Genomic DNA, 9,547 nt, shown 5'->3' with positions numbered 1-9,547 from the left:
TTACCAACAGTTGAATGATTCTGGCCAGAGCCAAGCTGGTGAGGATGAAATCAGCTGAGGAAACTTTCCCAGTCCTGAACCATTCGATGCAGTTCACCAGTCCGATGAATCCATTTCCTAGCACTCCTAAGATGAATATTCCTGTTGCCACAACTAGAATGGAGACCTTTATTTCAATTGGCATCTGTATAAGAATGTTTCCAATGTTGTGCCTCAATGAAAGCTTTATAGTGAAACAGTTGCAGATGGACACTCATTTATGATGCTTTCCATAAATATTTTCACCATAATTCCAGAAAGTACATCCAAAATTCTTCTTTGCGATACAGTTCCAGAGACCTTAATGAAAAAATAGTTCATTCCAATTGTATTATCTTTCCAATGCTAACCTGAACAGTTTTCTTAAGACACACACATTTTCTGAATACCTGTAGTATACCTTACAGTCAGCTACTATATAAACATGTGTTATCCACTTATCTAGACACCAGCTGCAAATTTTCATTTGTGCCACTGACTAAATGGGTGAGGTAAAATATGTAAACATGTAAATCTGAGAGAGAGATTATTTTCCACCTATTTGTATTTATATCTCCTTGGAACATAAACCTAAATGCAAATATTTTAAATTTTGAATAGTAATTGCTAGGAGGAAAGCTTTTATATAATTCTGTTATTGTTAGTTACTTATCAAAAAGATTCTTGTATGTATCAAGTATTTGTGTTGATGCAATTTAATTTACATAATTAATTTATTGCAATTATTTCTAGTTCAAAGACCACATCTAAGTCCTAGAACAAATAACTAAAAATAATCACGGAGAAATATTATAGAAGCTAAATCAGAACTTAACAGCAAAGTATACCAGGAATATACACAAGACTTTCATAACCATACTTCATCAGGTCTCAAATACTCTACTGTTACCAGAAACTGTTAATACACTGGAGACATGTCCTTTAGTCAAATATTATGTCATATCATTTTAAGAAAATATAATTACTTAAAGACATGTTGTAGGAAACTTTTAGTGCTGTATAACAAAACTTGATATAAAGAAATGCTGAAGGTTTCTATTAAGTTATTTTCCCATAGAATGCACAAGGTTATTTCAAATTCTGTCTATAAAGGCATAGGTTTTGCTTTTCTCAGAGAATTTATGTGCCACAGTGGCCTCAAGGCGATCTGTCTTAGCTTGCTGTTTCCAAAAATTATAAGAAGAGAGTGGCCTGAGGGAAAGGTAGCTGACAACACTATGACAAGCATCATGATTTGATATGTCTCTACCTTAGTGGAGTTCCAAATTGCAGTTAGAATAGATAATATGTAAATGATGAAGAGGAGGAGGAACGTTGTCACCACTTTCATGGCCTTTCTATGGGCCTCTGTGCTTGAGTCCACCGAGCCCGTCAGGTTGAGCTGAAAATTCTTGGTGTGTCTCACCAAATTTGCCTCTAACTGCAAAGTCATATTTATTTCATGTACCCTGTACGTATTCAACCACAATTCATTAATAGCATCATGCATTAAGAGGTTAAGAGACAGTAGGAAGAAAGACCCCAGGAAAAGCAGAAGAACCACCCTGTTGACTCTCCACTTCAGCCACATGAAAAAGGAGTGGGAGAAATTGGCTATCTTAAGGAAGTAGAAAATGCTGAGGCAGGTGGCAAACCAGATAGTTAGGTGGTTAGTTAGTGCCCAAAGAATACTAACCACCTTTGCTAGTTTACCAGTAGCATACAGATGTGGAGCTAGCCCCATTATAAATGAATCCAACAGTATTACCAACAGTTGAATGATTCTGGCCAGAGCCAAGCTGGTGAGGATGAAATCAGCTGAGCAAACTTTCCCAGTCCTGAACCATTCGATGCAGTTCACCAGTCTGATGAATCCATTTCCTAGCACTCCTAAGATGAATATTCCTGTTGCCACAACCACAGAGGAGGCCTTCATTTCAAATGACATCTGTATAAGAATGTTTCTAATGTTGTGCCTCAATGAAAGCTTTATAGTAAAAGTGTGGCAGATGGACATCCATTTATGATGCTTTCCATAAATATTTTCACCATAATTCCAGAAAATGCTTCCAAAATTCTGCTTTGAGATACAGTTCCAGAGACCTTCACATAAGAATAGTTCAGTCTATTTGTATTGTAATTCCAGTGCTAAACTGAACAGTTCTGTTAAGACACACACATTTCATGAATACCTGTAATATTCCTTACAGTCAGCTACTATATAAACATAAATGTTGATCACTTATCTTGACACCAGCTGCAATTTTTCATTTGTGCTACTGACTAAATGGATAAAGTAAAATATGTAAACGTGCAAATGTGAGAGAGATTATTTTACACCTATTTGTATTTCTATCTCCTTGGAACACATGTCTAAATGCAAATATTTTAAATTTTGAATAGCAATTAGTAGGGAGCGGCTATGGGGTCAAGCCTTGGACTGACTGACCTGTGGCAGGGCCACAAAAAAGTCCCTGCTTGGAATGCAGAGCCCTCCTAGAATAATAACCTTGACCTTATAGTCCTCCCTTGTTCCTAGGAGGCTCATGGGCTGCCAAAACAAGGTGAAACTCACAAGAACATTGTAAACATGTTGACCACTTCCCTTGTTTTTCTTTGTGTGCTCTGACTATAAAATAAAGCTTGGGCTTGCAGGCTGTGTCATGTTTCCTGATCCAGGCTCAGTGATCTGACCTAGTCCCAGCTGTATTCTCTTGTCTGTCTTCTTTAATCCTTCACCGCCCCTGCTCAGGCTCACCGAACCCGGCCGTGCTGGTGCAGCACAGTAATTGCTACAGGAAAAGCTTTTATATAATTCAGTTACTATTTGTTACTTATCAATAAGTTTCTTGTACATATCAAGTATTTTTTGATGCAATTTAATTTACATTAATAATTTATTGTAAATATTTCTAGTTCAAAGACCACACCCAAGACCTAGAACAAACAACTAAAAATAATCACAGAAAAATACTGTAGAAGCTAAATCAAAACTTATCAGCAAAGTATACCAGGAATATACACAAGGCAGCTATAAATGGTACAATGCAAGATCAATTATAGTTTTGTAAAGTCAGTAATATTTTAGTGAGAACTCGAATTATTTAATTTTTATGAAGAAATACAGAAACAAATTGAAGACTGATGTAAAGGTGTGTGAAGTTATCAGTGATATGAACAAGTATGTCTCCCTTCTAAACAGAGAAACTTTTTTTGTCTTACAATATCTTATTGGCTTTTCATTTGAAGGGTTTCTAAGCGCTCTCCATGTCCTATATGAAATGTCTTCATCTTTCTGGACAATAGAGTGACTATGTTTTTCAGACTCCCTTACAGATGGTGTGGCAAAGTGAATGATCTTTATCAATGTTTGGTGAGTGAGAATTTATTCACCAAAGCACCATTTACAGGCTGACCCCTAAAATGTCCCACACACATGCTCCCCCATATAACCTTCTCCCTGCTATCTGGAATGGCCATGATTCCAAGGCAATCTTGGAAGCTACATGTTTACGGTGGCATACTTGTAATCAGCCTTCTTCACTGGATAACAGCATGAAGCAGGCTCCTCAGACATATCAGGACTGTTTAAAAAGCAATAGGAAATTTAGATTATGTATGAGTCACTTTACGTTTTAGAGCCTATTGGTGACTGCTGTTCATTCACCCAGTCTAAGGCAGTAAGTGGAACTAAGCACATACAAATTTGTTAAGTGGCATTTGAATGGAGAAGAAAAAGAACCAGGAAATCTATACCATCTGCAGATTTTTTGATGGGTTTTGATTTCATTGGTTTTCCAGATCTAATGTGGTTTATCCATGTATTTATTTAATATTTTGAATATCATTTTCTCCAACTATCTCATGGGCCGGCTTTTATGTCCTGGGGACTTAGCAGGAAACAGGAAAGACATCATCCCGCATTATAGTATTTATATTCTTCTGGGCAGACAAGTGGCAAAAAAACAAATTAATAAATCAGATTTATGAAATATATACATTAAGGTATAGGTATTATGGTGAAGATTTCATAATTCTTATATTTTAGTTCTTAAACAATGTTCTACATTTCTTTATTACAATAGAATTTGCTACCAAAGCTGTCAACACACTTTCAGTCTCATCATTTTGCACAAGACTATAGAAAAACTGATCTTGAAGACATTTTTAATAATTGTTACAAAGACATCATAGATATCATTTCATGTTTGCATAAAGGTCATTGACTTAGGTACTACAATTATACACTGTACTTATTGTGAGCATATATTTAAGATCAGAAAATTTTTACTCCTTTTCTGTGAAATTTAAAGGGAATGTTTACCTGGCAAGATGGAGAAGATGATCGACAGTTCAGAGACCCAAACATGGTTTAGGGGAAACTAAATAAATTGACATTAGTTTTCTATTTTGTTGTTTTTGTGGTTGTTCATCTTAGTTGAAGATATTTTTCCATTGATTTTTAGATAGTGTGGAAGGAAAAGGAGACAACAGAGAGTGAGAAACATCGATTTGAGAGGGACACATCAATTGGTTGCCTCCTGCATGCACCCAGACCCAAGCAAGGCCAGGGAATGAGCCTGCAACCGAGGTACCAGCCTGCAACCTAGGTACGTGCCCTTGGAATCAGCATGCAATAAATGGTGCTGTCTCTCAAGTAACCAGGATTCACAAGTGCAGGAAGCAAGGGGTGGAAATGTGTCACCACTCACTATGGCCCCTTAGTAACCCAGTAGCAAAATGTAACCTCTTCCTACTACCTTATGTTCGGCTGGCCTGGAAGTCATTGTACAAAGTGAGGAGCTGTTCTACCAGGAGAAATAGCAATGATTTTATCAAATGGGAATTTAAGACTGACATCCTGCCATTTTATACTCCTTAGGCCTCTGAATCAACAGGAAAGAAGGGAGATACTGTGCTGTCTGGGGTATTTGACCTTGGTTACCAAGGGGAAATTGAAACCATGCCCTAAGTGTGCTAGGATTCATATATGAAACAATCTTTGGTTCATCTTCTATGAACCAGCTTCTATGGGGGAAACAAAATAAAATACATACCAACAAGCACTTCAAGACAACATTTTCATTTTTATAAGTGTTAAGGAAATGTATTTACACCTTTCTTTTCCCAAAATTAGGTCACAAAATAGATATGTTTATGTACTAGTCACCCTCCAGTGCTTTGAAAGAAACTGGACATGGATGTCTCATGGTGAGATTTTCGTTGATGGCAGCCTGTCTATTGCTGTGCATTACCCCAGGCTTTCATTATAGGAAAAGTTAAGGAGCACAATTTGATCTTAAAATATATTCAAGAACACAGCTGCTGCCAAGGAGGAGGGACCACAGCCATGCTACCCTCTCTCCCCTCCGCAATCCCCACACACACAGCTCATTTCTCTTCTGCCCTCACCCTGGTGCCCACAGGGGATGATGAGGGTCCACCACCTTTGCCAGAGGCAGGGGCTCCTGGCTGCTCATGCTCTTGGCACCCTGAGGTAAGTCAGAGCACAAGCTGGGCCTCTTGAGGGCCCCCTTCCAGGAGCAGATTGAGGAGTTGGAAGAGGATGAGGAGATAGAGGGAAAAAACGGAGGAGGAGGAGGAGGAGCAGGAGATGAGCCACTTCTTGCTGAGGCTAGAGGGGTGTGGTACAGAATCAAAGGATGAAGAAGAGCACTTGATTAATCTCTTGAGCTGGCTTCATATATCTTGTGTTCTATTTGCAAAGGTTACTTAACAGATGCAACTACAATTACAGAATGTCTTAGTACATGTTGTAAAAGCTGCATTGTAAGACATTTTTACTATAGCAACAGATGTCCAAAATGCAACACAGTAGTTCATCAGACACAACCTCTTTATAACCTAAGGTTGGGCCGACAGTTACAAGACATAGTGTACAAATTAGTAATCAATCTAAAAGAAAGAGGGGGAAAAAGCAAATGCATGAGTTTATAAAGAAAGAGATATAGAAGTACCTCAACTTGCTTTTCTACAACCAGTCCCTTCAAGCAAAAGAAGATCTAAGAAAGCCTTAGAATCAGTGTTCAGATTCCACCTGAATTTGATGTGTCTTCATTACTAGAATTTATTGGTGCAATTGATGGCAGGGGTTATTTTAAGTGATTGGAAAAAAAAGTTTGCCCAAGTTTCAGGAAAAGCATGAGAAAAATTTCTGAGAAGAAAAATGGATCTTGATCTAGCTTGTCAGGTAGAACTCATTTGTGGTGATCACTTGTTGGAGCAAACTCTATGGGAAGTTCCATATGTAATAGCTGATGCAGCAATGCAGGCTAATTGGACTAGACCAGATCTGATGGTCCATGGGCCTAACATAGATGGTCTTTACTCATTCATTCTGGTCTTGTGGTTTCTCCTCTGAAAATTACTTAAAGATTCTGAGAGTATCAGGAGGGAGGAGAAAAACAAAATACTGTGGCTTCTCAACGTTATGTTGCATCTCACTAAAAGGTGCATCTCACCAAATATATTTACCAAACGTAATTGCTGCCATTTTGTGCTAAGACATAATATCAATTTTCAGCGCCAAGCGACATAATTATAAGTACAACTTGTAATGATAGAATGCATCTGTTTTACTAGCGACTATGTACAGAAAGCAAAGATACCTCAGGAGGGAAATTTCAAAGTAATAAATTTTTAAAGTTCTTGTGATTTCAAATACTTTGATAATGATTTTGCTTCCTAATCTTTGTTGTGAATCAGTAACTACTTTCTTCATTGAGCCATAGTTTGATAATGATTTTGCTTCCTAATCTTTGATGTAAATCAGTTACTACTTTCTTCCTTAAGCCATGTCCTTTTTAGGTTGAAGGAGGAGGAGCTGTGGATCCTACTCTCTGGGATGGAATCAGTATGGCAGGAGAGAAGTATGCTTTTGAAATGAAGATTCAAAACCAGTCCTTGTTAAACTGTGCAGACTGTACCTCTCCAACAAAGACCCAAACTATCGACCAATTTGTGTGTTGCCATCATATTTTGAACTTGGATCATTTTATATTTTTGCCAGCAACACTACTAAAAAGATGTTATTTACTTCTAAAAGGGATAAATTATCATTATCTGTGTGAAGAGACTGTGTCCTATATGGTATATGTCCCATGCCATAGGCCTGCAGGCTAACAAAGACTTCTTTAACATAAATATTTATGTATATATATATTTTATTTTTCAAATAACCAAAACTAAATGCATCAATTCAAGGGACACAATCCTATTTCATGAGTTATTTTTTTAGTAGTCATTTTACATTTACTCTACTTCCAATGTTAGAAATGGGTCTCTGTAGCTTAATTCCATAATTTTAAGATCATCCATGAATAATTTATCAAGTAATATATTTAAAATGAAAGAACATTCCATTTCCAAAGTTAGTCACTTGATTTTAACTTTGTTAATTACTAAGATAATTTAGATACAATGATCATTAAGAAATAATTTACACATTGCCCAAATTATGTGTGTAAACATTTAAAATATAAATCATTAAATAAAGTAACAGGATGATTATAGTGATGACGATATGATGATGGAGGCAGCTAAATGGGAGATTTCTTACTGATAGTTGTGACTTCATCCAGTTTTCTAGAAACAGAATTCACTGTAATGAAAGAACATTACCGATATATTCCATGGCCTTATGATACATAATTCTCAGCATCAGGGTTAACTTGAAAGAACAACTTCACCTAAAACTTCATCAAGAGTAAGTTAAAAACTTAATATTTCTGATAATATATTTGCTATTTTTTACTGCATTATAAAATTAAAGCACTGTGAATGAAACAAATAATACTTTGCTGTTATACAATTTTCAAATGGAATGAATATATCCTCTATCTAAAAATAGAGTATATAAACTTTCTTTCATAATTTAATAGCAATATTAGAAAGCAAAATTCTCTTGTCTGCATATTACATGCCCAGCTACTGTCATTAATCTGAGTCATTTTATTACAGAAGTCAAAGTAGCACCATACATGTACAAACACACCCAAACACTAAGAAATTTATAGGTCTCACTTTTTCATTTTCATTTTTGTGTTGCATGCTATTCATGTTGTACTCTATTGCCATGATTTATTTGTCCATTTTATAACTAATGGGCATTTATATGATACCTCAATTTGAGCAATTTCATGATTCCTCAGTTTGAGTATTTACAACTTCTCACAATTTCAGCTATTAAGAACAATAGTAACATGCACATTTTTGCATATATATTCTGTTTCACATGTACAAAAATTCTCCAATATAACAAGGATGAGTACAATTAATTGGCCTTAGAGTATGCATCTTCACCTTAAATGCATAATGCATTGCTCTTGAACAGAGTTGTTTTACCAGTGCATAATTCAAGAAAAATAGTATGAAAATTCCAATTATTTCAGATCTTTTCCAACATTAGAAGCATCACACTAATATTAACACTTTTATATTTATATAACATATTATGACATTTAACTTTTACAATTCTTTTTAGATCCTAATTTCAAATTTATTTTTAATTAGAAAAACTTGTGTTTCTTTTACCCTTTCAGTGACTGTAATTCTATGTACATTTATTCATATTGTGTAAAATAGTGTTTATACATTTATCAGTATTTCATTATAGAATTTTATGACCATACTTCTTCAGGTCTAAAATACTCTACTGCTTCCAAAAACTGTTAATACACAGGAGACATGCCCTTTACTCAAATATTAGGTCATATCACTTTAAGAAAATATAATTACTTAAAGCATGTTGTAGGGAAATGTTAGTACTGTTTAACAAACCCTGATATAAAAATATGCTGAAGGTTTTCTTTTAAGATATTGTCCCATAGAATACACAAGGTTTTTTCAAATTCTGTCTATAAAGTTAAACTTGTAATTTTCTCAGGGAACGTAAGTGCCACAGTAGTCTCAAGGCAATCTGTCTTAGCTTGCTGTTTCCAAAAATTATAAGAAAAGAGTGGCCTGAGGGAAAGGTAGCTGACAACACTGTGACAAGCATCGTGATCTGATAGGTCTCTACCTTATTGAAGATCCAAATTGCAGTTAGAATAGATAATATGTTAATGATGAAGAGGAGGAGGAACGTTGTCACCATTTTCATGGCCCTTCTATGGGCCTCTGTGCTTGAGTCTTTCAAGCTCGTCAGATTGAGCTGAAAATTCTTGGTGTGTCTCAACAAGGACAGGAATAAAAGAAGCAAAGAGATCAGAGACAGAAAAAAGGGAATAACATAGGTCAAAGTAAGAAGAAGAAGACTTTTGAGATAGACCATTTCATTTGCCTCTAACTGCAAAGTCATATTTATTCCATGTACCCTGTAGGTATTCAACCACAATTCATTAATAGCATCATGCATTACGAGGTTAAGAGACAGTAGGAAGAAAGACCCCAGGAAAAGCAAAAGAACCACCCTGTTGACTCTCCACTTCAGCCACATGAAAAAGGAGTGGGAGAAATTGGCTATCTTAAGGAAGTAGAAAATGCTGAGGCAGGTGGCAAACCAGATAGT

The 9,547-nt window shown here is 36.0% G+C and overlaps 1 pseudogene; it reads left to right on the top strand.

Moving 5' to 3' along the window:
• The first annotated feature begins 5,368 nt into the window (after positions 1 to 5,368).
• On the top strand, positions 5,369 to 6,411 carry LOC102241957 (annotated as a pseudogene).
• The last annotated feature ends 3,136 nt before the right edge of the window (positions 6,412 to 9,547 follow it).

This window comes from Myotis brandtii, unplaced genomic scaffold (genome assembly GCF_000412655.1).
Source record: "Myotis brandtii unplaced genomic scaffold, ASM41265v1 scaffold237, whole genome shotgun sequence".
Taxonomy (NCBI): domain Eukaryota; kingdom Metazoa; phylum Chordata; class Mammalia; order Chiroptera; family Vespertilionidae; genus Myotis; species Myotis brandtii.
Note: the sequence above shows the minus strand (reverse complement) of the source record. Positions and strands in the feature narration are given on the sequence as shown.